This window comes from Molossus molossus, unplaced genomic scaffold (assembly GCF_014108415.1).
Source record: "Molossus molossus isolate mMolMol1 unplaced genomic scaffold, mMolMol1.p scaffold_m16_p_20, whole genome shotgun sequence".
Lineage (NCBI taxonomy): Eukaryota > Metazoa > Chordata > Mammalia > Chiroptera > Molossidae > Molossus > Molossus molossus.
This window is the reverse complement of record NW_023425356.1, coordinates 11,790,017-11,815,183: the sequence shown is the minus strand read 5'-3', so window position 1 is coordinate 11,815,183 and position 25,167 is coordinate 11,790,017.

The following is a 25,167-nucleotide window of genomic DNA, read 5'->3' as shown; positions in this document are numbered from 1 at the left end:
CACAAATGGCCATATTGAATCTTCTTTATGGCTGAGTAGTATTCCCTTGTATAGATGTCTCATATCTTCTTTCTCCAATTATCTGCCGAAGGGCCCTGTGGGTTGTTTCCATGTCTTGGTTTTTGCAAATAATGCTGCAATGAACATAGGGTTATATATATCTTTATGAATACGTGTTTCTAAACTTGGGGGGTAGATACCCAGAAGACATATTGCCGGATCGTACAGGATTCTCGTCTTCATTTCTTGAGGAAACTCCATACTGTTTTGCTCAGTAGCTGCACTGGCTTACACCCCCCACTAGCTGTGTGCAAGAGTTTCTTTTCCCCCACATCCTGGCCGGTTTACTTTTTAAGACACTCATTTCTTAATGTCATTGTTAAGCTTTTTTTTAAAAGGAGTTTCATTTCGGGGAGAAGGAGAACAGCAAATCTCAAGCAAAACACAATATGTCTGTAATGTCTATGTCTATGACATAGTGAAGAGATGACACGTTCACATCAGACTTCTGGGGTTTTAGCTCCATTCTTCATTAAGTATTTGTGTGACCTCAGGCGAGTCATTTCAACTCTCTGAGCCTCAGTTTTCTCTTCTGTGAAATGAGAGCACAGGTCTCCTCTGGCTCTAAAGTTGTGTGGGTTTTTAATGAGTGGAGATGTATTCACTTCCTCTAGGCTGACACCCCCGGGCTGCCTGACCATGTGAAAGCCGAGGTCAAGGGCTTCAGTGGAGCATTCCCACCCTGTCCGTCCTTGGTCCTGACAATGGGCAGGTGAACAGCTCAGGTGAACCTGGCCTTGGCCCCTCCCTGGAATGGTGTCCATCTGTCATTGAAATATTCAATAACTACTTGTGACAACATGGCAAAGCCTCACCATGTCTTCAAGCTTTAATTGCACATTTTAATCCCATACTCTCTCAACTGTCCATTGTCACTAACTGAGCACACGTGTGTACCAGGCCACGTGCCGTGGCCAGCTGTGAGCAAAGACTAGTGCGAACGCTGCCTGGGGATACTCGCAGCCGAACAGGAAAGCAGACATTAAACCACAGCCATGAATAATTTATCGCAAGATTCTGACCATGCAAAGTGCTGCAAAAGGAAATACCAGAACTACAGAAGCATTTACCCGGGAGCCTAATTTAGTCCCCTCGAATGAAGAAGTGATATTTACGTTGACCCCTCAGGGATGAGTTGGAGTCGAGGAAGCGAGAGAATCTTCTGCCCTAAAGAAACAGCTGTGAGGAGAAGGGAACTGAAGTCCTCTCCTGGACTTGCTGCCATCATGCCACCATGGTTACCTGTGGTTCCAGCTGGGGTTTAGAGGGATAATGGCATTCATTCACTCATTCATTCATTCACTCACTCATTCATTCATTTATTCATTCATTCATTCATTCATAGCTATCGTGTACCTGCTATATGCTGGGAAACAGCAATGAACAGACAGACTCACTTGGAAAAAAGGTTTTCTCTGATGGGACTTAATATTGTAGTGGAGAAGACAGGCATGCGAAAGTGCAGTATGATGGTGATAAACATGGAAAAGGAAACAGAGGGAGTGTCAGCTGGGGTGGAGAGTGCAATGTTGTAGAGGATGCGTCAGGGGAGGCCTTAGTGAGAAAGAGTTGATGGGGAACGCTCAGGGGAAAGGCATTTCTGGCAGAGGAACAGCAGCTGCAAAGGCTGAGGTAGAAGTTGTGTAGCAGAAGTGAGGAAAAGCAAGGAGGCTGGAACAGCGAGAACAATGTGGGCAAGCGAGGGGATAGAGGAGGCCAGAGAGGCCGCGGGGCCAGGCTTTGCATGGCCTTGAGGCCATTGTGAGGACTGGAGCTTTTCGCCAAGTGGGGATTTGGCAGGGGAGTGACATGATCTGACCCACATTTAAAAGGAATCACTGACTGCTGTTGAGAATAGACCACAGGGGCTGGTGCAGGGGGACCCAGGAAGACCGTGTAGGAGACTGGTGGCTCAGATTAGGGTAGGGGGACAGAAGTCCTGAGAAGTGTCAGATTCTGGATGTATTTTGAGGGTAGAATCAGTTAGATTTTTTGTTGTTATTAATCCTCACCTAAGGATATTGTTTGCATTGATTTTTTTAAAAATATATTTCTATTGATTTTTTTAGAGAGAGAGGAAGGGACAGAGAGATAGAAATGCCGACGTGAGAGAGAAACCTCCATCGCCTGTCTCCTGCACGCCCCCTACTAGGGATCGAACCTGCAACCCTGGCATGTGCCCAGACTGAGAATCAGACCAGGATTCAAACCAGGAATTAAACCAGCACTTCTCAGTCCATGGGCCGACGACGCTCAATCCACTGACCACACTGGCTAGGCTCCACTGATTTTTAAAGAGAGGAAGGGAGGAAGGGAAGGAGAGAGAGAGAGAGAAACATCTATGTGAAAGACAGACACATCAATTGGTTGCCTCTTCCACAAGCCCCAACCAGGGCGAGGGATTGAAGCTGCAATCCAGGTATATGCCCTCGACCAGAAATCGAACCCGTGACCCTTTGGTGCATGAGATGATGCTCTAACCACTGAGCACGCTGGCCAAGATGAATCAGTAAGATTGATATGGCTTGGATGTGGGGTATGAAAGAAAGGACACCAGGATTTTGGCAAAATGGAGTTGCCACTGACTGCGATGGGAAAGGCTGCAGGCAGTTCAGAGGGAGAAGTCGGGGGCAGGTTAAGTTTGCGATCTCCATCAGACGTCAGGCAGAGGTGAGAGGTCAGAGTCCGGGGGAGAGGTCTGGAAGGAGATAGAAGCAATGTCGGGGTTGTCATATGCTGAGAACCAGAACACTAGACGAGAGCACCTGTGGGGTGAGGACTGGTTGTCCATGGTGGGGCATCATCTACGACATTACCTGCTCTCCTGTGTCCTGATGGCCTCAGGTCCCAGCAGCACACAGAATGGGCAGGTAAAAGGGCTAGTGACAGTTTTGTCCTCGGTGGTGTGACTTGCTGATTTTGCTGGGGAGGACTGCCCAGGGTAACAGCCAGGGGGCCATTGCTCGAGGAAGCTGGGAGGACGAGAAGAGGAGCGAACCCACTCCCTCCGTGGAGCAGCCACAAACACCTGTGCCCACATGAACCCCGGAGGGTGCAGAAACCAAATTAATGCAATCTATTATTAGATGAAAGTCAGACCCAGCAGAAATGAGCAGCCAGCAAACCCACATGCTAACATCTCCCAGGCCTGATGTGCAGGAGAGCCCCCGTTCTGTGGGGCCGCCGTGTGTCTACAGAGCTGGGGAGCAAAGAACAGCTGACGGAGGTGTCAATGAGCCAATTTGTGGCTTGTTAGAGTGTTACACTTGTTTATCGGCATTTAACGAGACAAGACATTGATGTTAACACAGTGGGAGGGAAGTTGCCTGGACCAATAGCATCCCTTTGCTGAAAATTAATTTAAACCCTCTTTTCTTTGTGTCTGAAATGGTAGAGGTAATTCATTACTGAAGTGTTGAAATGCCACTGACAGTGAGCTAGGGTAACAGCGGAGAGTCATCAGCCGCTGAAGAAAATCCCAGTTTGGTTTCTTTCGGTAACCTCTCCTAAACAAGGCACGGTGAAATAACATACTTTATGACAGGGAAGCAGACAAGGGCTTATTGAAGTTGGGGGGTGTGGAGGGCTGGAGGGCTGAGGAGGGAACGTTTCACACACAGATTTTTGGGAAATTGTGAGAGCTGATGTCGCCACAGCCAAGTTCGCAGTCACCCTGCTCTGGGGGAACTCTGAGATTTGAACTTGTCGGCTTGAAGAATTCAGGGTCTGGAAAGCCAAGCTCTGCTCTCGAGACTCTGTGTAGTGGCTGCTCGGATCGTGTACAGATCTCGGCTCCCTGCGCCGGCCTCGGGTCAGGCTGGGCCCAGCGTGCCTCCTCCGTTCACACTTGGCATTCATTCAGCAGTCACATGGCACGAGGCCTGAACCGGGGTGGTTTCATCTTCCACTCCTTGCTGTGTGTTCCTTTGGCCACTTTATTTTCCCAGGAAAACATCAGACGTGGAAATTACAGTGCACGCAGACCTAACCACCAAGGAGACCGATGGATCGTTTGGTTTAGTGCAAACTTTGTCTTTCCGATCGTTATAGGCCCACAGTCCACGCAGGGGAAGACGGGCGGGAGTCAGAGCTCGGTTTCTCTGGGCTGACTGAGGCCTCCTTCTGAGGGACCCATCATCTCGTCCACTTCCCAGCTCCCAGGCAGAAGGCTCTGAACCAGCCAGAGCAAACCAGGGCTGGTGAGAGGGAGACCTCTGAAAGCTTCTCAGGATGGAGCACAGCTGTGACATCGGGCTGGGCCGAGAGGGAGACCTCTGAAAGCTTCTCAGGATGGAGCACAGCTGTGACATCGGGCTGGGCCGCAGGCTATGTTGTTAGCCTCTCTCACGCCCTGGACCGTGTGACTTTGCAGTTCTTCCCGTAAAGGAGTGGAGTACATTTTCTCCCTCTTCTGTTTGATCTTTGGCCATGGGACAGTGTGGCAGATCTGAGCCTAGGTCCGAAGAGGCATTACATGTTTCTACTCACCCCTAGGTACCTCTACCGTCTCCACTGGTCCCAGGAGGAGGAGGAGAGACACCGATGCGGAGCTGTGTCCCGACTGTCTAGCCAGTGTGGCCAGGATCAGCTGACTGCAGGTGACCCCACACCTGTGAGCTGAGGGGTGCGTCCTGCGGTACCTGCTGGGTTGAGGGTGGCCTGTCGTGCAGCGAGAGCAAACGATGGTGCTCGTTCCAACCAGGAAAGAGAGTCTCATACGCAAGTAGACCAGACCTCAGGAGGGGAAGACTGGCCTCTGCTTGAGGAATTATCTAAAATGAACAGAGTCAGGGTGTATTTCCACAGCCGACGGCCATCTCAGAATAGAGGGTCCCCGAGGTCCCGTTCTGCCTCTGCCAACGAAGCCACTGGTTACCACATGTGCCGCCCCGGTTGGATGCTCCCCATCCCATCATTGAGTCCTAGTCCCATTTGTCCCATCCTCCCACCAGCTCAACAGGAGGAACAACCCTCTATCTGTTAGGGACCCAGCCACTCCAGACAATGGTTCCCCATCCTCCTTCTCCCATCCATGATCGGGCAGGCTTCCAGATTAATACCAGGACCCAAGGGCCAGAGACATGGGAGAGTCCCTGTTCGGGGGCTGCCGGCTGCCCGGGGATCTGTCCTTCCATGCCGCCCAGCCCCCTGGCAGCTGAGGGCGCAGGCCAGCACCCCCACTGGCCGTGGAGGGGTGATAGTCTCTGTCGAAGGCTTCCCCATGTGAGCGCAGGTCCCAGCAGCTTGGATGTGAACTGTTTGGGGATAAGTGCCTGGATTACTCATTTTTTCTCATCACGAAATGATTCTTACATTCCCACTAAGCCTGGCTGGCATATAGCCTACTCTTTATATAAATGGGCTCACCCTGCCCAGGCTCCCTGCTGCAAATGTGTGATTAAAGGATTAAAAAGGTGATGGAAATAGTAATCATGTCTGTTTTCAGACAGAGCCTTCCCTCAAGGGGCCCCTAAGTGCTGTGTTCTTATTCATACCTGCAAGAAAGGGAACCTCGGGGTGCTGTGATAGATGGCCCAATAGGCCCCCGGAAGGGTCAGATCACGTTTCCCTGGGTTACCCAGCTCATCAGCTTCCAGCTTTGACGGGGGTGGGGGGGGGGTGGGGGGGGGGGCCTGCTGTCAAAACAGAATTTAGAGCCTACAAACAGTCACGTCACCAGGCCGCGCGGGCTGGGCCTGGAGTGGGCATCCCCTCACCGGTGAGCAGCTCAGGGGCAAACCCAGCCACAGGCTGCAGGAGGTGGGCAACCCAGCAGGCGGAGAATTATTTGGAAAAGATGTCACGGGAGCTGGATAGCCATTCTGACTGGTGGTTGGCATCAGGGAGGTCCAACAGGTGGCACCTAGTATTGCACAGAGGACAACAGAGGGGATGCAGAAACAGGCAATGTGTGATGGTCCAGGGCAGGTCCAGGGTCTCAGGCAGGCGCCAGGGCAGGGCTGGACTCCCAGCGGCCAGGGGAAGGCTCCGTGTGCTCGGGGAGTGGCGAGGGAGGTGGGCAGCACCTCGAAGGCCATTTCCGCCCAGGCTCCTGGAGGTCACGGGGACTTTGGATTGCTCCCAACCGAATTCATGCCTTCCGCTGAATGTCAGGTGTCAGGACCGGAGGCTGGGTTCTGGCCCAGGCTACACCACTACCCTGCATGGGACTTGAACTAAGTACCCTACCTTGGCCCGACCTCAGTGCCCCCTCCAGAAGAGACTAGTACCTCCCAAACTCCCCCCTCACATCATTGATATGAAAAGCACACAAAATAGCATTTGAAATGACCTTGGAAAAACATAACAGAAGTCATCAGTATTACTATTTACCTGACGCATGTAACATCTTCTCTCAAATTGGAACTTCCCAAGGCTGATGTGAGGACTATACAGTCCTTGTACCCTTTTCCCTACCCCCCCCCCCCCCCCCGTCCCTCAGCCCCCAGTGAAGGCTCCAGGGATCTAGGAAGGGGCAGAGCCCAGCATGAGACCTGGAAGGGAGCGCGAGGTCAGCTGACGAACCGTCTTATTTTAGAGACGCAGGCACGAATGCACGCTTGGGAGCTGTCACCTGCTCCAGGGCACATGCTGGTTAGTGGCCGAGCCAGAAAGCACAGTCTGGCACGCATGGCAGCCTTTATTATTACCCCAGAGATACCATGCTTTCACAGGGCAATTCATCCTGCTACGTGTCAATAACGTAGATAACGGGTTGGGATAGGACGGTGAGGGCGGAAGAAGAGAGAAGTCATAAGTGCTGTTGCAGAGGACATTTGTAGATGATCCCGTGTCACCTAAAATGCCTCCGCTTCCAGAAAGCCAAGCTGATCGGGGGGCCCTCCCCTTGTTCTCAGTGCATCTCTTTGTCCCCCGACCTTATCCCACAAGCTAAACCAAAAGTGCTTCCCGTCTCTCTCCTAGACTGCAGGTTCCCGCAGGGCAGCTCCAGACGGAGTCCACAGCATTCAATGTTGCATCCGTGAGGCTGCGGACTTTGTTACAGTTCAGGAGTCTGTCTGCTGTTTCTTACATGTTTCCGGTTTCTTTGGGCCTGGAGAAACCTTCCTGGGCTGAAAACCTAAAAACCTTAGTTCTCACCCTGGTTGCTTTATTTACGACCGATATGTCTTTAGTCAAGTCACTTACCCTCTTTAAACTCGTTTTGTCATCTCTCAAAAAAAAAAAAAAAGTCCATCGATGGTCGGCAATTTGTCAATAACTATGACATTTACAAAAGGGTAGAGCCTTCGACCAAACAATTCTTCGAATGGAAATTTATCTTCAGATACATTCACAGGTTATCTTAAGATACAGCTGCCCACAGGCTATTCGAACAGCATCATTTGTGCAAGCTGAAGAGTAGAAAGACTAAAGGGGCTTGTTAAATAAATGGATTTATAGAATAGAATACTGTGTAGCCACAGAAAGAATACTGGTAACGCATAATCTCCAAAATACATTAGTAAGTGGAAAAAGTTCAAGGTGCACAACGTGGAAAGCAATCTTGCCGTGTGTACAGGAGGGAGAGGCCAGCTGTGCTTGCTTGTAGGTGCGTGGACACCTTCGGAGGCTGTCTCAGGGAACCGACGACTGCTTGCACGAGGCATACGTGGGTGGCTGCAGACAGAGGGGTCTTTCCACCAAACACACTCTAGGACTTTACATTTGAACCATGCGAAGGTGATCTATATAATAATAATGCCAAAGAAAGAGAAAGGCACAGAGGTCCCAGTCCACTGACGCATCTGCTGTGAGGAGTCTGTATAACGTCTAGGAAGCAGATGTCAGGGACAGGGCATGGGGACAGGGGGATCCTTGCTGCCTCCACACCTGCGTTCAGCCCTCGCCTCTGAATCTGCAGTGGGAAGCTGTTTGCCAACCAAGGCCCCAGCTCAGCACCCAAAGCAAATTTACAGCACAGCCTTCCGGTAACACTTAGACAAAATACTTTCCTCTCCACTAGCAGGACGCTCTGCTGAGGTGTGGAAGGGACCAGGCTCTCCCAGGAGGCTCCGGGACCGGCATCTGGGAGCCCGGTCATGCCAGGGCCCGAGGTCAACAGCCCTGCCACACTCTCCTCCCTCTCATGGTGACCAGGTCCACGTGGGCTTTACAGTGTCAACACATACGCAGGTTGTGATGACTTGGAGCCCAGGGAGGGGCCAGGAAATATTGTTCCTGCAGCTGGGAGGGTTTCTTTGTCTCCTCCATCCCTCGCTGGCTTCTAAGGTTTTATTGCATTAGAGTTAGGAGGAAAATTCTACCTCAGGGACAATAACTATGAGCTACTGAGCAGGGCGAGCTATACTTTGAGTAACTGACTGTCTGACGGGACGTGAAAGCCAGCATTCATTCCAAATCCCTCTCCAGAGACGCCCGGAGCCCTCCTGTACCATGTATTCCTTAGCGCCGTCATCAATGTGCGGAGCCTCCTTTGAATTTAAATCTAAATTTTTTGAAAAGTGTAATATCTGTGGAAGAATTAGCTTAAGAGTACATTTATTCATTGATTCCGTGGCTATTGAGTGTTTATTCATGCTAGACAGTCTATGAAGTACCTGGACATATGGACAAATAAGACAGCCATTGACCTTAGTAATAAATATCACCTCAATGATGAGGATGACATTTTTCACTTTCTGAGGGTTCGTCATGTGACAGGCATTCTTCTAAGCTCTCTGTACGCATTTGCATTGAATTCTTGTAATGCATCTGAGGCAGGTAATGTTACTATCCCCATATGTTGGACGAGGAAACTGAAGCACAGGAATGTTGAGTGACTTGTCCCAGATCCACCGCAGGTGAGTGAGCTGGTGGGTGAATGGTTCAGCTAACAGCTGTTTCCTAGGAAGAGACAGGAGGTGAGGGTCTGCGTGCTGACTCCCTGGGGTGTGCAGAGAGAGGTGATTGGAAAGACATCCTAGACCATCCTCAGGCTAATTCCTGCCCTGGTGACGTGGAAAAGAGCTCACGGCTGCACCCGATTTAAGGAGGCAAAGGAGAGACTAGTCAAGAGGGCAGCGAATTGCACGGACACAGCCAGGGTGACGGGTGAGCCCAGTACACAGGAGAGGTCAGCTTAGAGAAAGGGCCTGGGCCGAGGCAAGACCCTCAAGGCTGCAAAGACAGCAAGTTTGACCTCAAACCAACACGAGGCCTGGGCCCAGGCCTCCCAGAGACCAGGGGAAACGAGAGAAATAAATCTGACTTTGGCAGCAGCGTGGAAGCTGAGCAAGCGAGCAAGGAAGGATCCAGCTACCCGAGGAGTCAGCCAGCTTGGGAGCGAGACAGGAACGGCCTGCAAAATCCTGAATCATGCTCCAAAGCTGAGCTCAGCCAAGTCGGGTGGAACTGGGAACACGGGGCTGGGGGCCTGCCAGACTGTCCCCAGTCTCTTCCTAGGAGGCTCTGAGTCGGGTTGACTTCCAGGCCAGAGATGGATGAGTTCAGACTGGTCTGGGGGCCCTTCTCCAGCCTTGCTCCCTCCTGGTGTAGATTCTGCATGGGAAGGGGGAGCTGGTCTCTTCCCAGTGTGCCCACTGGGCCATGGACTTGAGCCCTGAATAATAACTTCATTCACTTTCCAATTTCTTTCTGGCGGAAATGCCCACAAGAAAAGCCAGCCTCGCTCTCCACGGCCGAATCTTCTAGGAATGGGAGGCAGGAAGGAAGAAGCAGGACGAGGCTAGAGACCGAGGCGAAGGCAGACTCACCCGTCACCAGGTCACAGTCGGAACCAGGCCTGCAACACTCATCTGGGGTCTGGAAGTGGAGGGGGAGGACAGGCGTAGTCTATTCTAGAAGAAAATGAAGCCTGCTTTTTTTTCTCTTCTTCCCTGATTAGCATTTTTATTGCGTCCCTCCTATTTGCTCTGCCTGGTCATAATTAAACACTGCCCATGGAGTCTCGTCTATCTTGGTAATGTTCTCCTGGACACCGACGAATTGGATGTTCTCTGTGGACTCGCTCCACTGGTAGAAAATAAGACTCAGGTCCTGTGCCTCCCTGGCAGGGTGGGTCAGCCCAGCAGGGTGTCTAGCTTGAAGGTCAGGGGCCTCCTCAGAGCGTCTCAGGTCTCTGAACTGAGATCTTGGAAGGAAAATGACAAAGCACCAGGTGTTCCGTGCTCAGAGCCGCCCCCGTGAGAGACGACCTAGGGTACTAGACCGCTGCTCTGTTCCTCCTGGGAAGGCTGACGCCCAGCCACTGGCAATGACTCTGGAAGGTTAGAAGGAAGGGATGGGGGACAGGGATACGGCTCTCAAGGAGAGACTCTAGGCTTTTGGCCAGGACTCCAAAGAGAACCCTGAAGCTGGTTCTAATCCTCATTCTCCTCTCTGCCTAACTCACCGTTGTCCTCTTCACGTGACCCGTGGGCATGGCCATGGCTGTAGTCCCTCTGCCCACCCACCCCTTGTGTCATCGTATCCGGAGCCTTCCTTGGCCGGCCATTCCCTTGCCAGTGCCCACCCCTGTGTCCTCGGTGGCATCGGTTCCATTTCCAAGGAGCTGCCTTGTGTTCTCCACCTTCCCCCCAACCCCTGCTCTGGAACCAAAGCCCAGCTTTCTCCTCTCATATCCAACTTGGATGAATTTGCATTTCAACCTTCTCAAGTATGGATTTATCAGTCTAGACCATTGATTCAGCGGTTCTCAAAGAGTGGTCTCCAGACCAGCAGCATCACTTTGCATTTTGGATCTTGTTAGAAATACAGACTCCTGGGCTCCACCTCGGACCTAGTGAGTTAGACACTGTGGGGTGGAGCCCAGCAGTCTGTATTTTAACAAGACCCCTGATGCACCCGAGCTGGAGAGCCACGGAAGCTGCTCTAGACCGTTTCCCACAACTTCCTCTCACAGCGTCTCCTCTGACGCCCACACGGTGTACTTGCCTGCTCCGGCCACGCCAGTCCCTCCCACCTTCCAGAAGGCTGGAGATGCCTGCCCTGCTCTGAGCACTCTCCCAGGTGCTGCGCTCGCCTGGCAGCCTGCTTGGCCTCCTCCCTGGGGATGTGGTCTTTCCTGACTGCAGCTGTCACCTCTATGCTGAGGTTGCGCCGTGCACCTTTCTAACGAGCCCTTCTCTCCCAGGTGCTGGAAATATTCTTCCTTCTGCCTACGGGGCATTTGACCTTGACTCTGCCAGCCACTTTACCCACTCATCCCAAACCGAGCTCCTGCAAAAACTTCCATGTCCTTTGACACCTGCCCCTCCTCCCGTGCACACTCACCCACGACCAATCCCAGTCACCGAGGTCCACAGACTCTGCTGCTCCCCTTCTTGGCCGGGTCTGTCTTTATTGCTGGTTCGACAGGTCAGCCCAGGCCCCCTGATCTCCCATTTTCACCCTCCCTCCTGGCCCTGCTAGAGTTGTGTTGCGAAAACACAGGTGGCTTTGCATCGTCCAGCCTGTCCTGCTGGGTCCCACCACTCCCCTGGCTCAGCCTGCTGCCTGTGCTCATACTCTTGTCTGCAGAGTGACTTTTCATCTCGGGAGCTCCTTCTCACCCTTAGAAACGCAACCGAACGCCCCCCGCCAGTGTGCGTTCTTCCCAGGCACGCCCTCCCTCTTCCCCCACTCTGGCTCCCACAGTGTTGCTCTTGCCCTGAGGGAACTCACCCTTGGCTTTGCTCAGCATCGCCCTTCCAGACTGTGGGCTCCTCGGAAGTCTCCGCTGTGTCAGTGGCACTGTCTTCCAGTCCAGGGCCTGGCGCCTGGCGCCCGGCTGAAGCTGTGTGCGTCTCCTCCTTGCTTGCTCATCCGGCAGTTACTTCAGAGACTGAGACCTGCACACACATATCGCCCAGAATCTACTGGCACCTTCTCTGCCCTCCCCACCCGCCCAAGCACAGCGGTGGTGGTTGGGAGAGGGCCCTCCTCCCCACACACCCTCAGGCAGCTCTTGGACAGTGACTTCGGCCCTCATCACTTATTTCATGTGTCAGGATCCCTCCTGCAGTGAAATAGTGGAGGGAATGAGTAGGATTTGTCCCTCCAGCTCCACCTGGTGAGGGTCCCGTTCTGCTCCCAGCTCACTGCGATGAACCTCCCTCCAGCAGAGAAAGGACGAACGGGAATTTCCCACAATTCCTAGTCTCCCTGCCAAGGTCTGACCCTGGATGGCCATTCTCCTGAGGTCCCAGCATTGGAGCCACATGGAAGTGTGCTGTTAGGAGCATTTCTGGTGGCCTCGAACCCTGAGCTTCCCCACAGAGACCACCTCACAAGCAGCAGCTGCCTGAGTTTGTCAGATGGTCCAGGGGGCTGAGGAAGGACGAAGGCTCTGAGAGTGCCCCCTCAGCCCTGGGTCTTTGGTCCCTTCCTGTCCAGCTCCAGAGCCTCTAGGGAGAGGGGAGTAGGCAGCAGAGAGGAGATGGAGAGGGACTGCAGGGACATTTCTCCTTGCTCTCTCCCCGGCTCACCTCCAGGGGAGGTCTGGAGAGGAAAACCATGCAGACCTCGCAGGCCTCCGAGCCCTCCTCTTGCCCTCGGGCCCGGGCTCGCGCCCTCTCAGGCTGCGGGCAGAAGGAGGGAAACAGACCAGCTTGGAGACAACTCCAAGTGAATTCAATTACCATAGCAACCAAAACCACCAGAATGGGGATTCGGCTCCAGACAGCAGTGAGCCAGGCATCTGAGAGGCAGCCATCCAAAGGCCAGTGAGAACGGGGAGCGGGGCTGGGGAGCTGGAAGGCCACCGCACTCACCCCCCGCACCCCGTCCCCCTGTCCTTTCCGGTGCTCCTCCGCCTCTCACCTGGGCGGAGCTGGGGAGGCCGGAGGTGTGTGGGTCTGAGCTGGCCTGCAGGCCGCTCGTTTCCCAGTGTCAGGCCGTGGGCAGGCCGGGGCTGGCCAGCCGGCCGCGCCTCTCCGCCGAGGAGTATTTAAAGGTAGGAGCTCTGGAGCCAGACTATTCGGTTTCAAGGCCCAGCTTTGCTCATGATCTTGAGCAAACTGCTGAACTTCTCTGTGCCTTGATTTCTTCAACTGACACGTGGAGACAACAGTCTCTGTTTCACAGAAGTGCTGTGGGGACTGGAAATGGGGCTGTATATAAAGCCCAGCGCAGAATGATGAGAACGCGGACCACAGTGGTGGCCCCAGCCCCTCCGGGCCCTCGTCCGTTTCCCTGCTGTGAGCACACCTTTGCCAGGTAGAGGCACCCAGCCTGAGGGGGCAGGAAAGATGCCCAAGAGGCCGACAAGCTGGGTCACAACGGTCAGTCCTCTCCTGCTCCAGAAGCCAGTTAGAAACCCAGGAGGACTGCTCAGGCCACCTGGCAAATGACCAAACACCTTGCTCCCTGGGCCTCACCTGGGCTGGCCAGTTGTGCTCAGCCAGCTGTGCTCCACCTGGGGGAGCTCAGTAAGGACAGACCCCAAATGGTCTCCTTCATCTATTTGTTTTGTCCCAAAGATGTTAAGCCAGTCTGTGCCTTCCCCGAAGGTGGAGCCCTCATCTGTAAATGGGGTTAAGATTAAGGCTGATTTCAGAGAAGTCGTAGATGTGTTCATGCAGCACTGAGGGTGCACGCACTGCCGTTACGGTTCTTGTCTAGCGTGTGGGCTTTATTTCCCGTGCGACACGGGGGCGTCCAGAGAGCACAGATGAACCTCCGTGATGATGCGAAGGACATGGGACCAGGGCTGAGGAAGGCGTGCCTGGGACGTACTTACTCTTCCCACAAACATTTTGAGCAGCAGCGATAGCCAGGCCTCTGCAGCCACCAGGGAGCCGAGACAAACAAGACTTAGGTGTTCAGCTTGGTGATGAAGAGAGACCTCAGAGGAGCTTGGCATGAGCGGGAGGTGTGGGGAGGATGGCTGGGGCAGGGGGGCGGGCATCAGAGGACTGGCATCTGGACGGGGCTGGACGGAGAAGCACGTTTGCCCAGTGGAGAAGGAGGAAGGACTGCAGCAGAGAGAACAGCCGGTGCGAAGAGGGCGTGTGAGGGGGCCTGGTATCTGGGGGAGGTGGGAAGCTGAGGGGTGATAAAGCACATGTGTGTGTGTTTGTGTGCACGCGTGCACACACATGCTTGTTAAGGGGGTTCTATGGGGGTGGAAAGGAGAATGGCAGGGATGAGACCCAAGAGTTATTCTCTCTTCTTATCTCTCCAGAGATTGGCAGTTCTATAAACTTCTGGACGCTGTGGCCAGCTATGCTGGAATTCGTTCAGCCTCATTTTGAAAATGTATTCCCTCCTACTAAAGGGATTGTTCAGCCTGTCTTAGGAAACCCCCACCTATTTCCTGGAGTCCGCACTGCTTGAAGGTCTCAGAGGCCCCAGCAGGCAGCTTCCTCCGGCCCAGCATAAGCAGCTCTGTCTGGAAGCGGGCCTGAGAGAGAACTCTGACCACCCCTCTCTCCAGGAAGGGCTGCGCCTACACCCCAGCTGGCTCTGCTCGCCTTCCCCAGATGGGCACGGTCATCCGGCCAAGCAGCACAGCCTGACCTGGGCCCCTCCGTGTTGTTCCACATCCAACCAATCAGAGTCCTGCTCATCTTCATCTCTAGCATGTTTTTCTCATGCCCCCTCTTCTCTGTGCCCGGTACCACTGCCCTAGCTGAGCCCTTCATCCTCTCTTTTCTGCTAATTGGTCCCCCTGCTTCCCATATGGTCCTCCTCAAATCCATCCCCCACACGGCTGGCTGGAGAGTTTTTTCAAACACAGACCTGACTGCATCCTGCGTCTGCCTGAAGCCGTCCACGGCCCCTGCAGCCTGCAGGCGGGAATCCAGCTCCCTGGCTTGGTTTGCCAGCCTCTGCCCTTACTGTGCCTGCCTCTGGCCTCACCCTCCAGGCACCCCTAGCTCATCCATCGTCCGGTGTCTCACTTTATCCCCTCGGTCATTTAGCTGCTTCCTTGTCCTCTTTCCAGACTCTGCTCAGGTGTCATCTCCTCCAGTGCATCTTCCCTCATCCCTCAGGCTGGACCGAGTGCCTTCTGCCCAGACTTCCCTAGCTCTCCACCCCCCATCACACGCCTGGCTGTGTCACCACCCAGCTGTGTGCCACTCACCTCCAGGTCTTCAGCTGAGAAGTGACAACAGATCTACTCATGAGCTCATTCTGAGAGTTTGCAAAGCCAGGTTCTCTTCACCCCTCAGGTTTTCGTGAGCCTGGGGTTTGGTAAGCCTGACCTCAGGGCAGAGGTCCGAGAAGGCAGGGCCCGTGTCCATCTTGCTCACCATTGAAGGTCCAGCACAGCAACCAGTGCGTGTTCACTATGTGCTAAATGAATGAATGCTTTAATAAGTGTTTGTTGAGCTAGCGTTACTGGATGAAGACCTAGTCATTTGATTTAAATGTTTATTAAATGCCAGACGCTGCCCTCGGGCTCTCTTGCTAATATTTAGGTGGGCTGGGGCAGTGCAGATAAGAAAAGGCATACTTGTCTGGCCGGTGTGGCTCAGTGGTTGAGCGTCGACCCATGCACCAAGAGGTCACCGGTTTGATTCCCAGTCAGAGCACATGCCCAGGTTGTGGGCCCGATCCCCAGTCGGGGGCATGCAGGAGGCGGCCAATTGATGTTCTCTCTCATTGATGTTTCTATCTCTCTCTCCCTCTCTCTCTAAAATCAATAAAGAAAAGAAAAAGAAAGAAAGAAAAGGCATACTCACATCTCCTGGGACTTCAATTGAACTCAATAGCATGTGAACAGGGTACGTGAGACATGAAAGAAACCTTCCCAGGGAGAGACCGTCTGTAAGTGGCCCCTCACACATCCTCAGCCGTCCCGCCACGGCGAGCGGCACTGCGCCCCACTAAGCCGGCTGTGCTGTGCTCCCTTGTCTGCCCCTCTCAGGGACCTGCAGCAGAGAGCCAGCCTCGAGCATCGAACCTGTATTTGCAAAATAACTCAGGCATTGGTGCAGATGTCGCGCGCTTACCACTGGGAGGGTTCCAGTCTGTCTGGGTGGGAGGAGCGCCCATGGAGCCATCGGAAAGGCCAGGCCTTTTTTAACTTCTGAAAGCATGTGGCTGTTTGGGGTTTTTTTTTCACACGGAGCCTGGCTGTCTCCATTCTTTATGACTCTGGGCATGATTTAACACATACACTGAAAAAATGGGAGAACAACTTCTTAAATTTGCAGTAAATGTATTGTTCAATAGATTTGATTTACTAGGCGGGCGCCCTGGAAGGGCCCGCGTGGCGATTTATCGTGATGTTGTCTCAGCAGCTGGAGTCTACTGCCTCCGCCTGCTCTGATCCCCATAAAAATCACCCCATGAAGGGGAGACCCACGGTGCATCTTGCACCAGCTTGGATTGGAACTGCCACACCCTAGTCTGTGTGGCAGGCCCCCTTCGGATGACTGGATCATGGCAGGTAGGAAGGCGAAGGAGAGGGGCTTCACAGATTTAGTGGCATTTGTTCTGAGCAGTTGGTTGGGATCAAGGAGCAGAGGTCTCTGGGCATTGTGGCTTGTGAGAGATTTACAGGGGTCCACTGCCTCCCTGGTGACTTTGCAGAGGAATTAAATGGATGGAAAGCCTGTGTGTACACGGGTGTGCATGTGTGTGCACGTACACACCCGTGCATGCACCTGTGTCTGTTCTGCGGGAGGGAGAAACCTAGATTCATAGTTTAGAGGGATTAAGAAGCATTAGTCTCTTGAGAAAAACCTCCGCAAGATGTCTTTGCTTTTGATTCCTAACGCAACTGCAAGCATCTCCTTCCTGCTCCCGGGGGAAGACTCAGAGGTGTGGAAAGTTCTGTAGCTAGTGGGGCAGGTGGCCAAGGGAGACGAGGAGGAGACTGTCCCGAGCTGAGGGCAGCAAAGGCCTGCAGGAGATGTGTCTCCAAGCTTAGCCGTGGCTACGCAGGGGCAGAGTTCCTGCAGAAGAACTGCCTGAGCAAACCCTCGGGGAGAAAGAGCAGCTGGTGTTCCCGGGATGGCGGCGCTTCCCCTGTGGCCAGGACACGAGGTTCCGGGGGCCCAGGAGTGAAAAGCGAGAAGCTGAGAAGTAAACAAACATTCGCTAACAACAGGAGACATGTCAAGGGATGTCTGCTTAATTTGGAGGGGGTTTATAGAAGGATTTCAACCAAGGGGCAACATGGTGGGATTTGTGTTTTGCAAAGATGGCTCTGTGTGGAAAGTGGACTGAAGTACTGGCCTCCTTGGTTGGGCTTCCAGTTCTGGAAAATTCCCTGGGCAGCCCTAGCCAAGACCAGGAAGCACGGCCCTGGGGCCCCTCCCAGTGTCTTGGTGTCTGATGCTCAGCACCGGCACAGATGCCATCCAGTGAGACGGGCAGGGCTCACTCTGTGTGAGGAGGTCGTTGAAAGTATGCTACCAGTGAGTACAGGAGGACCGCAAGATTAGAGCCGGAGGGCTACCTGGAGGAGGCAGGAGCAAAGACCATAGGTCTGGGTAAAAGGAGAGGCCTGTTAGGCCTGGGGCAAGACCTACCCCCCAGTCCTCTCACAAGCAGCATGTAGCTTTTCTGTGGGGACCTGGGGAGAGGTACACTGTGAATACCAGGTCTATCAAAGACAGCATAGTCCAGTGGAACTTCCTATGATGATAGAAACGTCCTCTGTACTGACCATTGTGATAATTATTAGTCACGTGTGGCTACTGAGCACTTGAAATGTGAATAGTGCAATTAAGAAACATATTTAAAAATTTTAATTAATTTTAGTTTGGAGTAAAATAACCTTACATGACTAGTAGCTACCATATTAGCACAAATCTAACATGCAAGACCATTGCAGACAGTTCTATCAAATGTTGAATGTGTACGAGACTCTCATAAACAGTTCCAATTTCTTGTGCCTGAAGGCATGTGGTGTAGGACAAGATTCTGAATGTTGGAGTCAAACATACGGTTCAATCCCACCTGTGCCACTGTATTGGTCAGGGTAGGATTACTGTTTCCACACACATCACCCACATTTTAGTGGTTTAACATAATAAAATAATAACAAAATAAAAGTTTATCTTTTTGCTCATTTCACAGTCCAGTAAAGGTTAGACAGAGTCTCTGCTCCACACGGTCATCCAGGGAACCAGACTTCTTCCTTCTTGTCCTTGAAGTTCTCTCTGTTCAGTCAGTGGATGGAGAAAGAGACAGAGCATGCGGGATTGCCCTAGAGATTTTTAAGGGACTGGCTTATATTACCTTGACCAGAACTTAGTCATGTGGCCAAACAAACTGCAAGGGATCCTGGGAAATGTGATGTAGCCTTCCTTGCTCATGTAAAAGAGGAATTAAGTTTGAATAGCATCTAGTCAGTCTCTGCCACAGGTACCTACTAGCTCTGTGATCGTAGACCTCAATTTTCCCTATCTAAATAAGAATTGGTAAAGGTTAAATGTGAAAAATGCGGAGTCCAGTTGAGATTCATGATTAAGGTTCTTGCCTGTCAGTTTGGGTCTCATTTCAGTTTTGGGGCAGCAGCCCTGCTGACATCAAAAAGCTTGCACATGGAGGTACCATGGTACGGCATTTTATACTTGCCCCTTCCTCCCCACGGAGCAGGACTGACTTGGGGCAGAATTCAGTAGACCCTTGACCTTGCAGAACCCAAAGACTTCCCCTGGGGCACAGAAGCAGATACTGGCCAAGTGTTTTAGCAGCTTGGGGGAAGGTAGGAAGAAACATTTCCCTGGAGAGATGGGTTTTGTTGGCCATAAGAAGGATACAATTACTGAAAAATTTACAGATGAGATTATATGACATCTGGAATTTGCTTCAAAATTATTGGGGTGGTGACACTGGTAAGTAGGGGTATAGATTTAGTCTGAGTTGGTAATTGTCAAAGCTAAAGGATGGGTCCATTGAGGGGGGGTATATCATACAATATTCTCTTCTTCTGTATGTTTGAAATTTTCCATAATGAAGAATTTTTAAAGGACCACAAGGATTCTTTTTAATGAGGCTTTGCAGAGAAGACCAGAAACCTCTTATGACCTTGCAGTATAGGGACAGTAGCTGGACAGTCTTTGTTTACTTGTTGACTCGCCAAAGCAATTAACAGTTTTGCAGCTGAGTATCCCTCAAACCCAGTGAGGCAGAAACACCCAACCCCAGCCTTGAGCTCAGAAGAAAAAAGCACTTGAATATGAACATCATAGATGTGCAGAATTGGGAGGGGCCTCGGTACTCATGAGCTTTGTCTGTTTACCAAGAAGACGGTGGTGATCTTAATAAAATCATGATTTTATTTGTACTAACACACCAGTGCCCTTTAGATAAAGGCAGACCAGTGTTCAAACAAACAAACAAACAAACAAACAAACAAACAAACGATGTTTAGACAAACTACTCTGGTTTCACACATTTCCTGAGGTCTTAGTATGAACAATAACTTCATGGAAAGAACTTGCATGACCTTTCTAAACTTCACAGCCAAGCACTGTAGAGGGCTGTGCCCAAGATTTAAGAGACTGGTTTTAAACACATGTAAATTCAGTTACAATATTACAGTAGCCAATATTTTTACTTATAATTGCATATATGACATGCTGTATACTTTCTCTAATTCAATCCTTACAAACCCTATGAGTAAATAAATATCAACATTATAACTCATTTTACAGGTGAGGACACTAAAGATCAGAGCAGTAAAGTGGCTTACCCAAGGTCACAGAACTTATAAAGTCAAGATTTGAAGCTAGGTCTAGCCCAAGCCCATGTTCTCACCACTAAGCCTTCACTGTCCCAGGTTTTGTAGTGTGGGTTTCACATAATTTTCAACTTCAAGTCCAGTAAGCTTTGGTTTGGGCATTTCCTTGCGCCTAGCCAGGATTTTTGGCTAATGGGTTTTTGACAGGCTCCCATGCTGGTTTTAATGGGCAGACACAGTCACAGCTGCAGGTACCAGGTACATTGCCCATTGACCACATCCTAGCTGTTCCCAAGGAGGTGATATTCTGGGGATGTGATTGACATTCTGCCAGGAAGGAAAGAAAAGAGTTCTCCGAAAACCAATCTAGTTCAAGAGCAGAACACTGGCTAGGTCTCTGCAAGCAGCATCGACTCAGGCTCATTTTGTAGATCTGAAAGGCTGGAGGAGGGGGGCTTTGGGGCTCTTTTCATCTAGAATCAGCCCAAAATCGAACAGCCTCCTCCTTTCTCTCTGTCCTCATGCCAGTGCTTGAGATCAATCAGATAGGACCTGGAGGTTGACCAGTTGACAAATTTATTACACAGTCTCAATTACACATAGTCAAGGGAGTTATGTGAAAGAAAACTGAAATAAATTCCTAATGCAAATGTATTGAGCATCCACAATGTGCCAAGCACTGAGCTAGCACTTGCAGAGATGGCTAAGAAATGGTCCTTGCCTTAAACAGCTTGAAGCCAGAGAGCGAGACCACCATGCAAACAACTAAGGTGATAAGAAGTATGTTTGAGGTATGAGGAAGGACTGTGGAAGCCCAGGTGGAGAATGAGGGTGGACTTTACCGATATGTTTTATGTGACTCTGGGCTGGGTATTAAGGGGTTCAGGCCAAGTGGAAGTTAGCTAAGAAGACAGAAGGAAATAGGAAGTTGGTGGAGGGTATTTCTGGAAGGTGGTACAGCATGTACAAAGGCTCAAAGGTGTGAAAGGATGTGCTCTGGTCAGGTAACAGAGAAAAGGTTATGTGCTGGAAAGAAAGGTGTGTGATGAGTGGAAGAAGGTAAGGCCAGAAAGGAGGTGAGGGAGGCAACTCGATTGAACAGGGTTTTTCAGAGCCACGGATCTACTGCCGAAGGTTGAGGAGGGTGGTGAGATGAAACCAAGAGGTCGCTGTGTACAAAGTTGGAGGTGCACATAGTTAGGCAGAGCTCAGGAAGGGACTGTCAACATCAGAATGAGCTTGAAACCAGTAGCGCCCATCAAGTCTCCAGGGAAAAGGACAGATGAAGAAACACAGGAGGACCAGGTCAGGGCCCTGGAAATGTTGGTACACAACCAAAGGAGCCACCAGAAGAGAACAAAGCACCTGTGGCCTCTGGCCACCCCCTTCAAATCGTCACTGGCAAAACACTGAACAAATGACTGGGGTGTTTTTCTTCCTTTCAGTGCCCGTGTCCCTTCTCAGTCTCGCTTTCCTTCTTCCCGTCCCTCCTCTTGCTTCACCTCACCTCTCCCTCAGGGGAGGTCTTGATGAGCAGAAAGCCCCCCACTGGGTTCTGCCTCCCCAGGATCTGCCTGGGTGGGAGCAGGTGTTAGGCTGGCAGAGGTCTCCTGCAAAGACTGACTTGCAGAAGCTCCACCGATGTTGACCTCCTCTCATTTGCTATAACTGGTCTAAGCATTTCGACTAATGAGATGACCACCGAGGCCTCCAGATGGGGTTAGGGCAGCAAGCAGTGGGGACTCCGCACTTCGTCAGGAAGGACCAGGAGCATCTTATGGTTTGGAGAGTTCAGCCATCAGGGCCACCAATATTGGACAGTACTTCCTGACCTGGCCCAGCTGGACAATCTAGGTAATACCCATCAGGCAAACCCCTCACCTTCTGAGACCAGGGCAAAGCTTTCAGCATTTACAACACCGTCACCTACCTCACCTTGGGAAACAAGAGGAAGCCCAGGTACCGCTCAGCTTTGGAATTCCTCAGGAAGAAAAGTCCCCGAAGAAGGCTCAGAGAGCACAACCCCAGCCTGGACGCACAGAGCTCCCACCCTATCCAACCCATGGGGGCCAAACACAGGAGAGCCCAACACAGCCAGGTCAAGAGCGAACGCTCACGCCAGACCTTCTGCTATCTGACCCTCTCTATTAGACTGAGGGGGCCATTCTACTCTCAGAAGAGAAAAAACCAATAGCCTAGGGGAGTGGCCAGAGGGAGGGTTCGGAGCTTCACCCTAGGTGTATGGCCTGGGAGGCCTCCCATGCATCAGCCACTTTCGGTTTTTCCATCCATAAAGTGGTGGTAACATCTACAGCACAGGGTTATTGGACACCCAGAATTTGTGGCTCCTCTACTTAAAGGTGCAATGCCAACACCAATGAAATCCAGGGCAATTAGAACTCCCCCTGCTGGTAGTGGCCTCCTGAATCTCTAGTTGTGTGACCTTGGGCAAGTCATTTAACCTCTCTGTACCTTGATTAGATGCTCAGGGACAGAGGCAAAATGAATTTTGATGGCCACTGAGTAAATGTTCACGTGGCCAGGTGTGGGAATGGGAATAAGATCCAATCGAGAAGGTACCAAGTTTAAGGGGAGACTCAGGGAGAATGAGAGGTCACCCCTCCTGAGTCCCTCATGAATCTCCACTTTAATAAAGCCTTGCTCTACATGTTTAGGTAAATAAAGGAGGGCAGTTCCATAAAACTGGCCCCCAGGAAATGCACCAGGGACTTCTGACATGGCCCAGTCTCTTCCTTATCCCATCCCTGTGGCTCTCTAGTCCTTCATCAGAAGTCTCTCTCTTCTGGGGCTTAGGGAATCAACTATCTCAACAAGGTGAACTTGACCCACTGTGGGCTGTGGCGTTTCCATAGTTACATGTGTGGAGGTGTGCGTCTGCCTGTGTCTGTGTGTACAGTCCAGCAGTCTGTGCATCTTTCCTAGGCCAATTTATTCACACTTCCTGCTTGCACCACTCCAGCCTTGAACAATGACAACCAACAGTTATACTATACTTCCCGTGTCCCAGGCACGGTTCTAAGTGCTTTATCTGTGATAGTACAATCCCATAAAGTAGACAGAACTATTTATTGCCATTTGATGGGAGATGGGGAAATCAAGGCACAGAGAAATTAAGTGGCTTCCTCAAGATCACACAGCTAGTAAATATCAAAGGCAGGTTCAAATCCGGGCAGTCTGACCTCAAAGTCTGTGTTTTTTACCTCCAAGGGACACAGCACCCTGAATGTAGAAGGCCTGCAGCCCTCCGAGGGGTGGTCCTACACCTCCAACTCCCACCCCATCATGGGGCAAGTTGCTGAAGTAGGACAGCCACAGCAGTGAGGGTGGGGCTGCCCTTCTGGACACGCTGAGGCACAGCTTCAAAGAGCGAGCCTGAGAACAGCCCCAGGAAATAGCCACAGCAACACATACACAGACACACATGCATGTCTGCCAAGAGGCTGCAGACTTGGAGTTGAGTGGCCTCATGGTCCACACAGCGACAAGCTCTGCAAACAGTGGCCAGAGCCGGGGGACTAAAGAAGAATCCCACGTGTGCACAGCTTGGAAAGGACATACACACAGACAACAGTTGTCCACAGGAGCACTGTCTTTAAATAGAAAAGAACCTGAAATAGACCCCGAGCTCTCTCTCTCTCTCTCTGTCTCTCTCTTTGTCTCTCTCTCTCTCTCTCTCTCTCTCTCACACACACACACACACACACATGCACGCACGCCACCCTGGGCCAGTGGAGTGACTGAACATGCCTTAGCTGTACCGGTGGCAAGGGGAGGAAACCTAGTGCCCTGGCAGCTCCTGACTTTCTGTTCCTATTTAAAATGTCTGAATTGGGAGCATCGACAAGTTCCCAAATTAGCTTTTTAAATAGAAGCTGAGAGTTAAAGGAAAAGCGGCCGTGTCATGGGGGAAAAGCAAGTGAAAATCCCGGCCAGGCCAGGCCAGAGGCAGAGAGGGGGCGGCGGGGCCACTGGAAAGAGGCAGGGCAGGGTGGGGAACAGGGAAAGAGGAGGGACACATCTCCTGGGCAGGGCTCCTCCAGCTGCCCCAGGCAAGGGGCCTCCTTTCTGCCCATTATTTGCTCTCTCTTATTTTCCAGGTCACCTGGTTATGAGAAGGGCTGGTAAGTACAACCATGTATTTTTCTCTAGAAGTTCCTGACAGAAAGGAGAATGTGGTCTACAGATATTTAATTAAGTGATGAGATGAGAGCCTGGGAGGAATGGGGGCCAGGTGTGTGTGGGGAAGGGCGCGTGTATAAATCATGGTTCTGTCTTCAAGCAGGGCCAGAAGGTCAAGATAGCACTGTGTCCATCATTGAAGCTCTCTGGAGGCGGAAGGGTGCTCTCAACTAACGGCCCCCAAAAGCCTCCAATCTTGGGGGCTCACCCAGCTGCTGAGTAACCCCAACATGCAAAGCAAAGATGGGAATGTACAGGAGTTCAAACCTGGGCAGAAATAAAACACTGGGTTTTAACTCTCAGAAGTCGGACTTGGGGATGGAGGACTGAAGACCCCTTCTGGATCTGCTCCCCAACATCTGAGAACCCAACTCCCAGGGTTCACAGCAGTTGAGACCCACCATCCTGAGAAAATTAGCTCTTCCCCAGAGGGAAGAGGAGGGAGGTGGCAGCAGTGCTAGGGCCTTCCCTGAATTCTTCCCCTGTCTGCCAGGGAGTGGCAGTGTTGTTAATCATTATTACCGTATGCAAATCAGTATGCAAATCCCACAGGGCTCCGGACTCCAGGCAAATGCTAATACAGCGCACGCCCACCTCTTGAAGGGCCAATTGTGCGCCTTTCAGATTGACACACTGGAGGGGGCATTGGGGAGAGTGGGAGTGAATGAAATAGGGGCTCCTAGCTCCCAGAGGTCACAGGAGCCTAGACCACAATGACCCGCCCTCACCCCTTAATCTGGAACAGGACGGGCGTTCTCTCATGCTGGCAACCCCTTTCTGGATCAGAGAGGTCCTTTCCAAGCCACCGCCCAGCGAGAATGGCCCTTTCCAGCACACCCTCCCCTTCGCCGCACTCTTCGCTCTTTGCTCAGTCTGTCTTTCAGGCACACACCTCTCCGCACCCAGAACTGGGATCACTCAAGCCCTGCGTTCCGGTCCCTGCTGCCCAGCGCCAGGCCGAGATCGCGGATTCCAGGCATCGGGGCCGGAAACGCTGGAAATTTAGAGCCGCGGGTCGGCACAGTCGGCGGGGACCGAATTCTCCACGCACTGCGGCCGCAAGTGGGAGTCTGGGTCGGATATCACTCTCCCGGAATGCTCAGGGCTCAGGCTGCCGGGCCTTATGCACGTGTCGACCGCTCGCTCCCCATCCTGGGCCAAAGCACCGGGCAGTGGGGGATTCGTGGGCTGTGGGGACAGACCGAGGGACTGGGCAGACTCGGTTGAGAGTTCTCGCTCCTAAGTCCAGACTCGGATCTAGGTACTGGGTACACGTGGCGGGATAGGAGGGCGAATCCCTCCCTTCAGGTCGTGCCCTTTGA